Raw genomic sequence first — 17803 nt, forward strand, 5'->3', positions numbered from 1 at the left:
CCGTGCAGTGGACGGATCATAAGTCAGACAGACCCGTGCAGGGCACGGTTTTTGTAGAAAAGCAAAGTTAATTATGTTTTAATTTTGAAATCAGTAAAATAAATTACGGAAAAATTCACTAAATTAAATTTACATATTTTGAACCATAAAAAATAATAAAAACAAATTTTCGAAAATTATAAATAAATAAAACAAATTAAAGGTTAATTAATTACAAATTGAATAAAATAATTACGAACTAGGTTAAATGCAATTATAATTTGTCAGCGAGTGCAAATGGAAAGTTGTTAAGAAAGCACTTCCATGCTCGCGAGAAAATTAGTGAGAGTGAAGATTAATTCAATTAAAAATTAGAAGGTTGCAAATTTCATTTACAATAATGTTGTTTTAATCCTACGATGCCTAATGAATTAACGAACTAATGTGCGGCGTTAATTTAGTCTAAGGAATTGTGTAAAGCGTGGCCTACTATTACGATGAATGAAAAGTTCAAAGTTAAAACAGTGATACAAACGACATACTACGTCAATTAGATCGATTTAATTCTGTCCAATTTCAAATACGAGGATATGTAAATGAGAAGGGGATACGACCGACCAATCTGGCGGATTTCTTTCCCAACTCAAGTCAACGCGGGTATTCGGAATGACACTTTAACTCATACTAATACTATACTAATGTTTCATAGTTAACGATGTTAGACAATATATAATATATAAAATAAGCGATAGAAAAACAAATAAAAAAACGAAATAAAAAGGGAAAGAAGGAGGATTTGATGCACCCTCAACCTACATGTATCGTTGACACCGTCTTGGGTCGTAATCGATCGTAGATTTTATCTCGAGGGGCCGTCGTCGACGAAGACAATTGAAATTGAATTTTGAAATCAAGAAATAACACGTTCAAAAGGCAGACTTGAGCAACGATTTTCAATCACTCATCACGACTTCGTTTCTCAACGATTTTTCAATCCAAAAGTTGTTTTGGAAACTAAAAAGACTGAATTTTTTGAATATGGAACGAAACCAGAAGCTTTAATAGGATTTAAGCACGAGAATCACGGCCAAAAACCACGACAAAAACTCGAAAACAAGATTTGTGTCCCTGTTTTAAAGCGGCTATCACGGCTTTAGTTTTGGGTTTTTTGGACGATTGATGGTTGTTATTTGCAGTATAATATCGGGAGAAGTTAGAGGAATTGATGTATGGTCGAGGGGAGGCATTTATAGGGAGTTAAACTAGGGTTTAAGAGGGCAACAAGCAGTCGGTCTGCTCTGTTTCGCTGCTGCTAACCAGCAGCTTTCGTGAGCTGGTGTAGGGTTTATGAGGGGTGTTTCTTGGTGGTTAATCTAGGGTAATATGGGTAGGATACTAGGGTATAGTTTAGGGTTGATGGGTGCGGGTTTAAGTGGTGTTTGGAGCGGGTTTGGGGTTGTTTAGCGGACTCAGGTTGAAGGGTGACGGGCTGGTTTGTGCTGCTGTTTTGGATGGGTTATTAGCTGGATTGGAGGGAGTTTGGACGTGGTTTGTTAGTGGGCTAGATGACCATGAGTTTGGGGTTGAAGGAGGGGTTAAATGGCGGGTTTTGGAGCTGTTTTGGGGCATGCAACACAGAGTACGAAGGAAAGTATTGGGCTGCTAGTATGTCGTGTTTGCGGCTCAAAAATAAGGAGGTATGGACGTGGGTTTGCATGGGGTTAGGGCCTGATTATGAGGGTGAGTGATGGGTTGGGTTATGGGTCAGGAGTTGGTTTGAGTTTGCTTCGAAAATCGTGCCCAAATATGTATTTTATTTTCAATAAAATAAACTTAAGAAAATAAATTCAAATTAAAACAATAAAATGAATTAACTTTAATAAAACATTAATTTAAATATCATTTAAATTAATAAAATACTTCATCGACTACGCCTATTCTACGCCGTAAAACGAGCTCCAAATAATGACAATGCCAACTACCAAATACATGTCGTCCTATCATCATCAGGTGTTTGTCGGGTTCTCTATAAATTCCAATATCGACGGATACGGGTATCTACAGAGCCTCCACTTTGACCGAGGCTTGGACAAGGCGAAAGTCAAAGTATACCCCAAGTCTATCGACCTGAGGATTCCGCGGGTCGTTTATAGTCCATTAGACTTGCGTAGGTAAGCTCGCCAGCCATAAGAAGAGATCATACCTGAAACTTCGTTGGGGATTAACTCTTGCTTTTGTTACGTCAAATTATCATCGTTGGTCGTCGACCCATAAAATTGCATATATGGTGGGTTGAGCCTTATCCTTAGGCGCCTACGTATCCGTTTCTGACGGAATCAAACCCGCGTTGTAGTTCGGCAATTGCTGACACTTGCCCAAAAGTTTATCATCTGCTGGCATTTGTCCGAAATTCATATCAGCTGACACTTGCCCAAAGTTTATCATCTGCTGGCACTTGTCCAAAATTCATCATCTGTTGACACTTGCCCAAAGTTTATCATCTGCTGGCAGGTGCCAAAATGGGACGGGACTTTCCGAGGAGGTTGCCGCCGCTTTCATCATTTTCTTTCAGCTATGGAATTCTTCCATTTCATACTCTTGTATTGAATTGAATTTTGACTGGATGTCATCCATTTCATCTTAATAATGGTCTCTGAAGCCGACGCCTTCAGAGCCCCCAGTTTGTGATGGCTCTAAAGTCGAAGAGTTTAGAGCCCCCAGTTGAAGCATATCCTGCTACATTTGAAACACAAAAACGTACTAGCAATAATCATCACATAAGCACATTTGGATCATCGATCTTACAATTGGATCATTTGAAAGATTGGGTCATCGACCCGAAAATTGAACACGTTGAAAATCTTGAATAATTGGGCGATCGACCCGAATTTTGAATCACTTAGAATATTGGGCCATCGACCCGAGGTTTGAAGTTGAAGTGTTGGAATGTTGGGTCATCGACCTAAAATCAAATTTGAAAGACTGGGTCATTTACCCGAAATTTGAACATGTTGAAAATTTTGAGTAATTGGGCCATCGACCCGAAATTTGAATTTGAAACGAATCATTTGGATGTTGGGTCGTCGACCCAAAATTTGATTTTGAACTTTGAGATTTGAACCTTGACTTGAAATGTACCACCACATGGATCATCTATCCATAATTTGCAAAAAAAAAATTTTTTTTATTGAAATTTCGGAATTCTGAAATCTTTGGCACATACCTTGATGGGTGAGCACGAAATATGACTCATACATTCTGGATGACCCGTAAAAACGTGGGCGTAGCCCGCTACCATAAAACAAAAAAAAAAGAAAATAAAACCGTAAGTGTGTACTAGTTTTAATTCAACTATTGACTTGTTGGGGGTAGAAATGTAAATTGGCCATTCTGGCGCCAAAAGATGGCAAATGGGAATTACACGGTCGTTGGACTTGGGACGGAGATATCGTATGGCATGGGCGTGCTCCCGAGGGCACATGGGAATCAAGATGACTTGACATTGACAGGGTGGATTAAACTTACGGAGCAACAACGTTGGCTTCGCCCAGACACTAAACACAGGTTGATTTTATGAGAATACTTAGACATCACACATCACTCTTGTTGGGAACATCCCGTCACTCTTCTCCTCGCCTCCTTTCTTTTCAGCGAGTTTTCATCATTTCTTGCCACCGCCTTCTTTCTTTTCAGCGGGCTTTTACTATTTTTCTTCCACGCCTTCTTTCTTTTCAGCTGGTTTTTTATATTTTCTGTTCCTAACAAAAACCCACACCTATCTGACTGAGCATCTTTGCCTACACCGTTAGATAAAGCTCATGCCGAGACTTGACACTACTCATCTGAACCTATATCCTTATCCTAGCCTACATCGAGTGCTAAGACCGACCCAAACAAAGGTGGCTTCATTTGGACTTGGTTAAGACCCGTAATAAACTGACAAGACGACAACTTGGTTGATGAGTGGATTGAATCCCTTATTCTAAAGGACTGCCTACGTATTCGCGTGGAGCGAAATGAAATCCGACGTAGTTCGATGAAGGTGCATTAAATTGGCATTTTGATTGTGTGTACACACTCGAAGGTTTCACCTAAGGTATCATGTCGTATCCCATTCTAGCCTGTAAAGTACTGTTAAATCCCATGTCTAGGGTTGGTACAAAAGGTTGTGGTTCTTTGGGATGTGGAGCTTTGTAAAAATAGGTTCGCAAGGTAAACCATCATTCTGAAGGTTCGTTTTGTGGTGCTAAGGCTAAGGGCTATGGGTTATAACGTGGTTGGAAATGGTGTCTCAGGTTTGATGAAACCCGAGTAAAAATGGGTCGGGAAATCGATGTAGGATCAAATTTTTATGTCTGGACCCTAAAGGCTCGGGTGTACTAACACAAGATGACTGATTCTCAGAATCTCTAACTTTTCCCTCGTAAATGCCTCGGGAATAATTAGGGGTATGGATGACTGCTGATGGCGCTACCTGACCATTTTGGCTTCGCCTTTGAACTTCGATCAACATTTTGACATTTCTTTTTCTTTGCTTCTGCTTCTTCTTTTTTTTTTCTTTTTTTTTTCCTTTTTTTTTTTTTTTTTTTTTTTTAAAAAAAAAAAAATGGTCTTCCACTCCTCCTAGTCACCAATGGATACACCTTGAAAACTTGGCTTCGCCAACTAATTTGGGTCAGAACTAACAATTCCTTGTTAGAACGGCTTGGTTTCTTCTCTCTTTGAGAGGGGATGATTCTATGGGGAAAAGGCTTGCCTTCCGTCATCGATAGAGGAAACAAGGAGCTAGTCCGGGTTTGTCATAGAATCATCTAAAAGCTTTTCATAAGACTGGTTTTGATGGAGGTTTTCTTCCGCCAGACATAGAATAGGTAAAGGAATAAAACACAAGATCCTAGTGTACCTTACATTTTGAAACAAGACATATTTCTACCCAGGGATGCCTTTGAGTGTGTTGTGCATTTTGTCATGCTTTCGAAATGATTGAGGATTGAAAACAAGACAAATTTAGAAACAAAACTGCAACTTTTTTATTGGAATGACAAATGCTTAACAGACTCGAAGGAACGATTCCTAGGACACATCCTAGGTCATCGCGGAACAAATGACTCAAATTTAAGAAAAGAAAGTCCTAGACTCTACTCAACTAAGATAAGAAAACAGATCCCGACTCATAATTTTCAAATCTGGTCTTGTGCTTTCTCTTGTTCAGCTGTCAGCTTAGATGCTCGGCTCTGGTCCTTGATCCCTATGATGGTCTGCCTCCATCCCAAGGTAGTCCTCTGAGGATCTACGCCAGTGATGAAGGTTGGTGAATCGAATTGTCTTTTATTAACTTCGTTAATAAGAGGAGTACATTCTAGAGCAAGACTCCCGACTTGAATTTCATTCTTCGGGTTTGGCAAGAATTCAGAGCAATCCAAAACTATTTTCTCGATAAACACCCCTTTAAAGTGACATGGGCGGATAAGATGGGAGTAATCGACATTGTCTTCAACAGAAACAAAGTTAGCGTGATCGCCAAATGGATTTGTGATGTTATTGGGTTTAACAGTTGGGATCGGGAGTGTTCCACTCTCAATCATGTCTTGAATTTTGTGCCTCAATCGATAACACCTTTTATTATCATGGCCTTTCCATTGATGAAAGGCACAATAGGCATTTGGTTTATACCATTTACCTTGTTGCTCAGCGGGGGGGTCCGGAGTTGGACCAATAGGCTTCAGCTTTCCTTGGGTTATGAGCCTTTGGAGAGCGTATGTATAAGTGCATCCGATATCGGTGAAAGCCCTCAGAGCTTGGCGCTGCGGCTTCTTCGATTGCCCTTCTAAGAGATTGATGGCTTCATCAAAATGGGGTGTTGCTGGGCCCCTGCGTTAGACGATGAGGCCCCTTGGTACCCTTTCGGCTTTTCAGCCTCTGCCCTTATGACATCATCTTCTACCTTTATCCCAATTCTTATCAATTCTTTGAAAGAGCCAAAATTCTGGTATTTCAGAGCATTGCGGTAAATAGGCCGTAGATTCTTTACGAACTTATCTACCATTTCAACTTCGTCAGGCTTCTTGGCTAACTTCACGCTTTTAGCGCTCCATCTTTTAAGGAATTCAGTAAAGCCTTCTTTATCTTTCTGGGTCATAACCTCTAACGTCCTTATATTGGTCTGAATCTCGACATTATCAGCATAGTTCTTACAGAACTCCACCGTAATATCTCCGAAAGTGGGGAAGTTCTTGAGGTCCAGATTATAGAACCACGCCTTCGGGTGTTCATCCAGAGATTAGGCGAAAATTTCAGAGAGCATGTCAACAGGTACTCCCTTCAGTGCTAAGTACCCCTTATAGGCCTTGACATGGTAGACTGGATCTTCTGTGCCCTTAAACTTTGGGATTTCAGTGAGTACCATGTTTGTGGGCAACTTATCCGGAACTGGGGCATAAGCTCTAGCGTTTTCATAGTGGATGTTCTTTCCCTGGGAGAGTTTCAGACGGTCCTCGATGAATTTGAACCGTTTCTCTAGATCAGTCAGAGGTGGGGTAGATGAAGAGGAATCTTCACCAAGCTTTAATTCGCTCACATCCATTCTGGCTCTCATGAGGTTCACAGCCTCAGTGAGTTTGTTAACAGCATCTTCCATTGATTGAAGTCGGGTTTTTGGCGGCCTTTCTACAAGAAAACCCCGAACTGAGTCAATATTCAAATGTAAGAGCCCTTTCACACTTAAGGACACGACACCAACTTGACTCAAACCAAGATTCGACTTAAGACTGAGCTAACCAAATGGTTCGACTCACGGTTGGATTTAGAGATCGATTCATTTTAGACTCGACAAAACGACATGACTCAAGCCATCATAGCTCGATTCTAAACTGGACTCAGTTTTGACTTAGACTTAGACTTGGACTTGGACTGAACCCGTGAATGGACAAACATGATCCCTTAGGTTCAAGTGAAACGTCTAAAATGGCCTAGCTTGGACGTTTTTGTGGACTATCTTGGACCAATTGGTCGACCAACATGACTCGAATCCCAAGAGGTGAGCTTGGGTAACCCAACAAGGTCGTGTTCTAGACACTTGGGACAAAACACGCCTAGCCCAATATGGCTAGGACTTGGACACGACTCGACGCACTTCATGCTCGGTAAAGGTTCGAGAAACATTTTGGATTGATTTTGAAAAACGAAAAATTGATTTGAAAATGAGATTTGAAATGGGCAGCATGCCAGCTATAAAAGCTCATTTTGGGCCAAAAAAATCTAGTACTATTTGGGCAGCACTCCGGGTTTTTAAAACCATGCTATTTTGAAAGTGAGTTGTTCAAAAGTTCAGCTTTGAAATTAAGATGGAAAATTTGAAAAAGACTCGGGAAATTCACATGGCACATTGTCATTCTCATGTTATAAGGATGTATGCTCCTAGACATTTCTAAGTCTCAGCAAGTCTTCTATAAGAAGGTCTATACCCTCCATCCTTTCGGGTCTAGTAGGGTAAGGGCCTTTAGGTAGAGTACCTAGAACAGCACACTCACCCCAAAGAACCACGAAGAGGCGGAGTGGAAGCAAGCAATGTGCAAGCACCTGGCATAGTAGGACGTCGCCCCCCACGCGTCACAAAGAAGCGCTGGGATGGCCCAGAAAAAGTCCTTAAGGGTTTATGCATGAATCGTAGCACTACGAGTAATGTTTTACTTTCCAATACTTTCTTTTCAAGTTTCGCCTCGGAGGAAAAGACCTTAGAAACAAAGTGTAACTAGTCCTCTTTTCACCAGCAGAGTCGCCAAACTGGGGACAACGCCCGCGGGAGCTGCATCCGCGGGATCCACAGGGGTATTATCGACTCGAGGTTCTTTCGAATCAAATTAAGACAAATTAGAGTCGCCACCAAGTTGTATGGGAACTTAGAACCGTTCAAGTCAACTTTACACCTTTCATCGAAAAGCATAAAACCAATCGACTACGAGTGATTAAAGATAAAGACTTGTACCCTATATCACTCGATTCGAATGACTCTCGTAATCCAATGGTATTTAGACGGATCCACAAACCATAGATCTTGAGTAAGGGGTGAGGGTATGTGTTAGGAAGCCCATAAGGACACCTAACCCCGCCCGTCGATGACGGCCTCTACTAAGTCAATTATTGGATTTCAAACAAGGTCGTAGCTACTACGATATATGATATGCAAACATCGTTTTAAAACCCTGACATGTGACAACAATTTCTATGTCGTTTAATGCATGAATACTAACTTTGTCAAAGTTGTTTTAGCATGTTGGTTGATTTGAAATAAAAGATGCGCAAACACGGCTTAGGAGGAATAGGGGAGCCATTGGGATCTATCCTATTACAACCCAGGCATTTCATGCCGACACAACGAGAAATAAATTACAACTCGATCTAATTACAACAACTATCGTAATTATTTTGACTCAGATTGATATAAAAACTATATACATGATAAAAATTACAATACAAACTAACAAAATACAACTTAAACTTTTATAACTTAACAAATAAAACAAATGTAAACAAAAAGCTAAAGCTAAGTTAGATTGATTAATGATGTTAATCGAATTATTAGTGTTAATAACAAATTAGATTAGAAATAAACTAATTATGTTAAATTAAATAAGTACAAAGGCTTGAAATAAATTAGGTACAACTTATTAATTAAATTGAACCCAACTTATTAAAATTATTCCCCAATCCATATTTATTAAAATAGGATTAGTAAACAATTAAAGAAACAAAAGATGAAAAGAAACTAAAACTGGCAGACCCGTGCAGTGCACGGATCAAAGTTCAGACAGACCCGTGCAGGGCATGGTTTTTGTAGAAAAGCAAAGTTAATTATGTTTTAATTTCGAAATCAGTAAAATAAATTACGGAAAAATTCACTAAATTAAATTTACAGATTTTGAACCATAAAAAATAATTAAAACAAATTTTCGAAAATTAGAAATAAATAAAACAAATTAAAGGTTAATTAATTACAAATTGAATAAAATAATGACGAACTAGGTTAAATGCAATTATAATTTGTCAGCGAGTGCAAACGGAAAGGTGTTAAGAAAGCACTTCCATGCTAGCGAGAAAATTAGTGAGAGTGAAGGTGAATTCAATTAAAAATTAGAAGGTTGCAAATTTCATTTACAATAATGTTATTTTAATCCTACGATGCCTAATGAATTAACGAAATAATGTGAGGCGTTAATTTAGTCTAAGGAATTGTGTAAAGCGTGGCCTACTATTACGATGAATGAAAAGTTCAAAGTTAAAACAGTGATACAAACGACATACTACGTCAATTAGATCGATTTAATTCTGTCCAATTCCAAATACGAGGATATGTAAATGAGAAGGGGATACGACCGACCAATCTGGCGGATTTCTTTCCCAACTCAAGTCAACGCGGGTATTCGGAATGACACTTTAACTCATACTCATACTATACTAATGTTTCATAGTTAACGATGTTAGAGAATATATAATATATAAAATAAGCGATAGAAAAACAAATAAAAAAACGAAATAAAAAGGGAAAGAAGGAGGATTTGATGCAGCCTCAACCTACATGTATCATTGACACCGTCTTGGATCGTAATCGATCGTAGATTTTATCTCGAGGGGACGTCGTCGACGAAGACAATTGAAATTGAATTTTGAAATCAAGAAATAACACGTTCAAAAGGCAGACTTGAGCAGCGATTTTCAATCACTCATCACGACTTCGTTTCTCAACGATTTTTCAATCCGAAAGATGTTTTGGAAACTAGAAAGACTGAATTTTGTGAATATGGAAAGAAACCAGAAGCTTTAGTATGATTTAAGCACGAGAATCACGGTCAAAAACCACGACAAAAACTCAAAAACAAGATTTGTGTCCCTGTTTTAAAGCGGCTGTCACAGCTTTAGTTTAGGGTTTTTTGGACGATTGATGGTTGTTATTTGCAGTATGATATCGGGAGAAGTTTGAGGAATGGATGTATGGTCGAGGGGAGGTATTTATAGGGAGTTAAACTAGGATTTAAGAGGGCAACAAGCAGTCGGACTGCTCTGTTTCGCTGCTGCTAACCAGCAGCTTTCGTGAGCTGGTGTAGGGTTTATGAGGGGTGTTTCTTGGTGGTTAAGCTAGGATAATATGGGTAGGATACTAGGGTATGGTTTAGGGTTGATGGGTGCGGGTTTAAGTGGTGTTTGGAGTGGGTTTGGGGTTGTTTAGTGGACTCAGGTTGAAGGGTGACGGGCTGGTTTGTGCTGCTGTTTTGGATGGGTTATTAGCTAGATTGGAGGGAGTTTGGACGTGGTTTGTTAGTGGCCTAGATGACCATGAGTTTGGGGTTGAATGACGGGTTTTGGATTTGTTTTGGGGCACGCAACACAGAGTACGAAGGAAGGTATTGGGCTGCTAGTATGTCATGTTTGCGGCTCGAAAATTAGGAGGTATGGACGTGGGTTTGCATGGGGTTAGGGCCTGGTTATGAGGGTGAGTGATGGGTTGGGTTATGGGTCATGGGTTGGTTCGAGTTTGCTTCAAAAATCGTGCCCAAATATCTATTTTATTTTCAATAAAATAAACATAAGAAAATAAATTCAAATTAAAACAATAAAATGAATTCACTTTAATAAAACATTAATTAAATATCATCATCGGGTGTTTGTCGGGTTCTCTATAAATTCCAATATCGACGAATACGGGTATCTACAGGAGGTTCGTAAGACTAGCAGAATTTTGAGTAATCCAACTCAACCTAAAAATAAAATATTATATTTTGTTTAAGACCAACCTTTATATAAAATATAAGAAAATAGTATAAAACTATTAATATTAATATAGAAATATTTGGGTTATTACATATAGTTTCTCAAAAATTTAGGTCAAAAATTACAAAGGAAAGAAAGATTGCAGCCGTGAGATCTGAGCCGGTGGACCGGCCGCCGGTGGCCTGACTGGCAGGGAGGCTCCTATAAGTTTCTCTTTAAATAACAAGTCATGAGATATGCCCAGCCTGTGGGCCGGCTGCCAGTGGGCCGGCTGCCAGTGGGCTGCCCGGCTGGGAGTCTTCTGTAAATGTCTTTCAAAAACAAAGTCCTCACATGTCATAAAGTACCCCGAGCTGGGCTGCCCGGCTGAGAGTCTTCTGTAAATTTCGTTCAAAAACAAAGTCCTCACATGTCATCAGGTACCCCGAGCCGGCCTGCCGGCTGCCAGTGCCCTACCCGGTTGGGGACCTTCTTATTCTTTTCCTCTCTTTTCTTCCTTTGGCTCGTTGGGGTGGGCGCCCAGCCGGCAGATCGGTTGCCGGCCAACCGGCTGAGGCACTTCTCTGCTTCTTCTCCTCTTCTTTCCTATTCTTTCTTCAAACCAACCCCGCTTGCTCCCATTTCTTCATTTCCGTCTCAAATCCTACAAGATGAGACACAAACTCATAGAACGAGAAATTGGGACACAAAATACAATCAATAGGTATATAAATCGTCTCAAAACGGATCAAAACGCATAGAAAAAAGGGGAGAAACATGACTAAATAATTACATATCAGTCGTCGATACCCGATGGACTCTCGAACATTATATTGTGTTGCATGGGAGATACCTTTAAATCTTAGTTGGAAATTACGACCCATAGGTAAACACTCATTTGAGTGCGAGTTTACCCTAGGATAAGTACTGGACACTTGACCGAGTGCTCCTTGACACTCGACCGATTGGACCAATTTCCAAAAATCTAAAAACTTTCTGGAAAATGGACACTCGACTGAGTGCAAGTGCACTCGACCGAGTGGAATCGGCACTCGACCAAGTGCCAATTTTGGGCTGTAAATTTTCGAGCAAAATCTACCTTTTACCTTATCTTCTCTTTCATTTCTTCATTTTCCTTCATAACACAAACATCATATTCTCTCTAAAAACCCACCAAAAACCCCATTGTTGTTGTTGCTTGAGTTCAAGTTTTTCCACTTCATTTGTCTTCCTTAATCCTTATTAATTAAGCAAAGTACATATTTTTCTATTTCGTCTTATTTTTCCCCAATTTGATTTTGTTTAGATCTACACTAATTCCATCAAGATTTGCCAATTATTTGCATGTTTATGTTTAATTTATAGTAGTAAACAACTTTCTACACCCTTATTGTTGTTAAAAATGGAATTTTTATGTCGAAATTTTACCCGAATTCATGTGATTCGAAATTTAGGGTTCTTGAGACAACAATTTAATTTTTGTGTTTGTTACTTGCTTTAATTGATCAACAAAGGCTTAACCTTTGTTGTTAGTGCTAGATCTTGTCTTACATTTGAAATTTTATCTTAAAATTTTGAAAATGGTAGTATTCATGCCCAAATTTTGATTTTTATGTATAAAACTTGGTTTAATTTTCTTATAAGACTACCTTCTTTGTTAGTAATGTGATACATTGTCTTAAAACAAAAATGTCTTAAAATGCGACCCAAATTTTCGAAAAACCACTTAGTATACATTACCAAATTTCGATTTTTACCCTTAGAACATGGTTTAATTCTTTCTTAATGTTTCAAACATTGTTAGTAATGTCATGTATGATCTCAAAGTTGAAATGTATCTTGAAATTTCTTCCATGTGTCGAAAACTATTAGTGTACCTACCCGGAAATTAGCCTGGTTCTCATGTTTAACTTTACTTCAGTTGTCTCTTGGAAATCAAATTTTACTAAAAATGTAAAGTGTTGAGTTAAAGTGGAAAAATTTGTCTTAAAATCGTTCAAATGTTCGACACCCATGATGATTACACCGAAAATTTGATTCTATTCTCCATTCTTACTTCCTTGTGTCAAAGGTTTTGATGGTTATTAAAAGAAGTTGTATAATGCTTTGAATGGAGTTAAAATGATGTTATTTCACAAGAATTTCGTTTTCTGGAAAATTTGTATCATGAACAAGTTTTTGTTTAGTTAAAATGCAAAGGAAACCATGTCAAATTTTCTTTCAAGGTTATAGTTAATCAATTAAAAGTGTTTGATTCTCATCTTTCCTATCTGTTACTTTCTTGTGTAAATCGGTTTTGTAGCATGTCGAGGTCTACAAGAAACCCCCGCAACAACCGCGTGAGGCAAAACCATCAAGAGCCGGAAGCACCACCCGCCATTGTAACTCCGGGATTTTCGAGCATTGAGTTCGAGAGCGAGGCCCATAGGAACACCTTTATTGTCTTAGCCGGGAGACGCATGGCCACGACTAAGTGTGTGTCGGTGACTGCTTTGAGAGCATTGGGTATTGAGGAGGAAGTGTCGGACATCTTTGAACTCCTTGGATTGGAGGGCTTATACAACTCAGTAGAGATTAGTTACCGAAACCTTACCCTTGAGTTCTTGAGCTCGTTTGCCTATAACAAAAAGGATCATTCGGTGAGCTTTAGGCTTAAGAATACCCTGTTCCACTTGTCTAGTGATAAGTTTGCAACTCATTTGGAGGTAGGTAAGAGGCTTGGGTATGAGTATGATAAGGTGGAGAAAGAGTTGAAGGCCACCAAGTACATTGACTATATACGGGTAACTAACATACCCCAGTGAGTGCCACGAAGATCAATGATTTGGATCACCCCGTCTTGAGGGTCTTTTTGCGTCTCTTGACACACCTTCTTTATGGGAGGAAGGATGTAAGGAAGCTTAATTCGTCAGAAGTATTACTTTTGAGTGCTTACCTTAACCCCTACTGTGAGGAGATCATCAAGTTTATCCTCGTGTATATGGTATGCCATGCATTTGAGAGGATGGCTTCATCAAATAAGTATGTGCTCTGTAACACCCGCGAATTTCCCATTTTGACATTTAAAAATTTATTAAACCGTTTGACCACTTTATTTCATATTTTAGAATTATTCAATTTAATTAATTTAATGTCAAAAACGATTTTCATAAAAGTAATATATAAAACCTCATTTATATAAAAATACGTATTATTAAATTATATTCTTGAGGCATAATTTATATAAGAATAAATGTATACATATTTTTGGTCGGATAATAATAATAGTGACAGTAATAATATTAGTTTCCGTCTTAAAGTTGATATAGACTCGAGACTTTAATCCGTCTAACTATAGACCTTCACATTTCACTTTGTACCTGCTTTAATCCGGACCAACCAGAAATCGTCAAATCGACAACATGCTCTCCTACCCCCTTACACCCTACCTTTAAATACCTCCTTTATATATATTATTCTAATTCATTTATTATTATTATTAATATAAATATTATTATATATTATTATTATTATTATTATTATTATTATTATTATTATTATTATTATTATTATTATTATTATTATTATTATTATTATTATTATTATTATTAATATATACCCATATTTGGTCCACCCGCAACCCCACTCCCCTCATTTTCTTTCTTCTTCTTACTGCAACAAAACAGCAGCAACAACAACGAAACAACAAGCCGTACTCCATTTTTATGCGAGATTCAAACCCAGATTTCCCTTCCAATTCTCAACCAAACTCCATGATTTTTGTACCATTAGCTTCCCCTCCTCCTTCTCCTTCTTTACATGTAAGAAAGACGCCATCTTGCCCTCTGTTTCTGTTCGGTCGTCTTACTTTGGGCTCGAATTTCCTGCCTTTTTCCTTCGTTCCTACGTTTGGATGTTAGTTGGGACAACTCAGAGTAGCTGTGGACCGGGAGCATGCTGTTTTAAAGAGCAATGAGGTAACGGTGATAGGTTACTCGACAAAATGTCAAAACTCCGTCTTCTATGTCTTTTTATATGCTCTGGTTTGGTAAAGGTCGTTCCTTTGTGTTTTTTTCGAACTCATATGTTAATTCCATCTCACCTTTTCTTTAAATTCCGTCTTGACGCCAATCTGAAACGGGGTTACTGGGTTTTGGGCTTTAGAACCGTGACATTGATGAACAGGACCTTTTCGAGTATGGCTAGAGCGATTTAAAAAGGGTAGTAACCATTCTTTAGTCGCGTTTTGCCTGCGTCTTCATTTGGTCCTCTTTTCGATCTTAAAATTTGAGTCGTTGGGTCTATCTGCTGCTCTGTCTTTTGCCGTGGAATGATGGCGGATGGATGGTGTTTTTGGGCGGTCGTCAGACCGTGGTGAGCCGCCCAAGGTGGCTCCTTTGAGCCGTGGGTTGGGAGTGGTATTGACTCGGGTGTGGAGCCGTTTTGCAGGCTGCTGCAGCCGCATAATGGCAAATGAGTGGACTGTTTTAGGCGGTCACGAAATGATAGTTAAGTGTCGAAATGGGTTATGTTGTTTTTGATGGCTGGTTGTGGAGGTTTTGGTAGTTGGTTGTGGGTTGAATGGCGGCTGTTATGGGGTGGAAAACCTGGCTGATATGGGCTGTATAGGTGACTGGTGGTAAGGCCGTGTAGGGCATGATGTGAGTCGTGTATAGGTGCTGCCCAAAAACGTCCTTTAGTCGCGTATGAGTGTTGTCCAAATGACGTCTTGAGTTGTGTTATTGATTGTTTTGGGCGCAATTTGGTATGTTTGAACTGGTTAATTCCCGTCTCATATTTTATATAGCGCAATCCGTTAATATCGTCACATATTTATTTTGTGGGCTCACTTGATTTTGTTGTCGGGTTCATTTGTTATCTGTATTGGGCTTGTGTATATAAATCTTACGTTAATCGGCCACGTTTAGTACGAGTGCTTTTAGCGCCAAGTTTGGTTCATTCAAGTTGTTTAATTTCCGTTTCTTGTTTTATATAACGTGATTCATTAAATATCGTTCATCTACATATTCTATATGTTGGGCTTGTTTTATATATTTTATTGGGCTTGTTTTACGTATTTAATGGGGCTTGTCTTATTGATTTAATTGGGCTTGTCTTGTTTGTTGGGCTCATGAATGAGTCATGTGGGCTTGGTCATAATTTATTCCGTAAATTTCATAGTAAATCATTTATTATCGCTTACTATATTTTAATTGACCGGCATGTTAAATTGTAAAGTGGAATATTTATTAATATAATGCAAGTATGAGATATTTATTATAAGTAGTTACTTGTAGTGAGTCGTACTCTAGATAATGTATAGTATTGTTCGGTTGTGTGAGTCTTGGTTCTGTCGGATACTAGGGGTGAGCCAGAGGCCCATTAGTTGCGGTATGAACGTCGGGAGTGATGTTCCCATCCGTACTTATGGTGATGCAGGCCATAAGTATGAATGTGACATTAATCATCCCGTCCCTGAGTCTTGGTCCTATCGGATACTAGGGGTGAGCCAGAGGCCCTCTAATTGCGATATGATTCGTCGGGAGTGATGTTCCCATCCGTGCTTATAGTGACGCAGGCCATAAGTATGAATGTGACATTAATCATCTCATCCCTGAGTCTCGGTCTTATCAGATACTAGAGGTGAGCCATAGGCCCTCTAGTTGCGATAAGGTCGTCGGGATTGATGTTCCCATCCGTACTTATAGTGAGATGCAAGCCATAAGTATGAATGTGATATTAATAATCCCGTTCTATGTGCTTGTTTGTTGTGCTTGTTTGTTGTGCTTGTTTGTTGTACATGTTTGTTATATTTGGCCATGTTTTAAAGGTAACCGATGAGCCAGATACTTGTTTGTTGTGCCTCGGACATGTTTTAAAGGTAACCTCTGAGTCGGGCACTTTTTGTTGTATTTGGACATGTTTTAAAGGTAACCGCTGAGCCAGATACTTTAGAGGTCGTGCCTTGGACATGTTTTAAAGGTAACCGCTGAGCCAAGGTACTTAAGGACTTGTGTCTCGGACATGCTTTAAAGGTAGCCTCTGAGCCAGATGCTTTGCTTATTATGTGATGTTAGTAGTCCCATTTCGTGTATTGTATGTTGTCTGGTTTTCAAAGTTGGATGTATCATATGCCTTGTCTATGGTTGACTACGCATGTTTTGAATGTTAGTCTCATGTCTGAGTGCTTGCATCAAATAGTTATATTCATGATGTTTTAATATGTTCTTGTTTATCTGTGTTTCGACAATTTGTGGCTGGGAGAACCTTGATTTATTCCCCACTGACTGTGGCGTTCATGTTGACATTAATGACAGGTGGTGAAGATGCTTACGTGGGGAAGACGTGTGGTCTAGCGAGAACTAAACCCTTGGACCTTAGTTTGCTAGTTTAGAAACCCCTTATTTGTTTATTCGTAGGATATCTTTTCCCCGCTTTCTAGACTTGGGTTGTAATAACCTAAGTTTGTCTAGTGTAGTATTTGTCTCATTTCTTTTGGCACCCGCGTGTTAATCTGTAACTAGTAATTTAAAAGTTTTTAAAACCTCATAAATTTCCGCTTTAATTTATTAGTTATATTTTCCGCTTTATCGTGGGGTGTCACAGTTGGTATCAGAGCCTATGTTGCTCCCGACGCACACACGTGTACCCCAAATTTAGATTTGAACTTGACCTTGAATAATGAATGAGAGATGAGTAGACTTAAGGACCTAAGGTGGTAGTCTGTAGTGTGTTTGCTCTTTGTTAGGATCTAACATGTTTGTTGATTGTCATTTAATAATTGTTGTGCCCTTGGATCAATGACCGTGGGCTTACCTACGTGAAGATTAAGATTTGGTGCTTATTGTCGAGCATTGAAGATTTGTTCAACTTGTGAAGGATGCTTCTTCTTCCCAAAGTTATTTCTCATTCTTTACGTACCTTGCCTTATTCTTTATCTCTCGGTGCATATCCTTCTTCTAAACTCTCTTATGTTTTACTTTAAAAGCTACTCCCATACCCCTAGCTTGTCCTTTGTTCCTTGCTTATCCTTCCTTTCAGGCTTTTTTATAATACTCTTTCTTTTGAGGGATGTTGACCTCGGTTGAAAAATTTGACTTTT

Source organism: Silene latifolia, chromosome X (genome assembly GCF_048544455.1).
Source record: "Silene latifolia isolate original U9 population chromosome X, ASM4854445v1, whole genome shotgun sequence".
NCBI classification, from domain to species: domain Eukaryota; kingdom Viridiplantae; phylum Streptophyta; class Magnoliopsida; order Caryophyllales; family Caryophyllaceae; genus Silene; species Silene latifolia.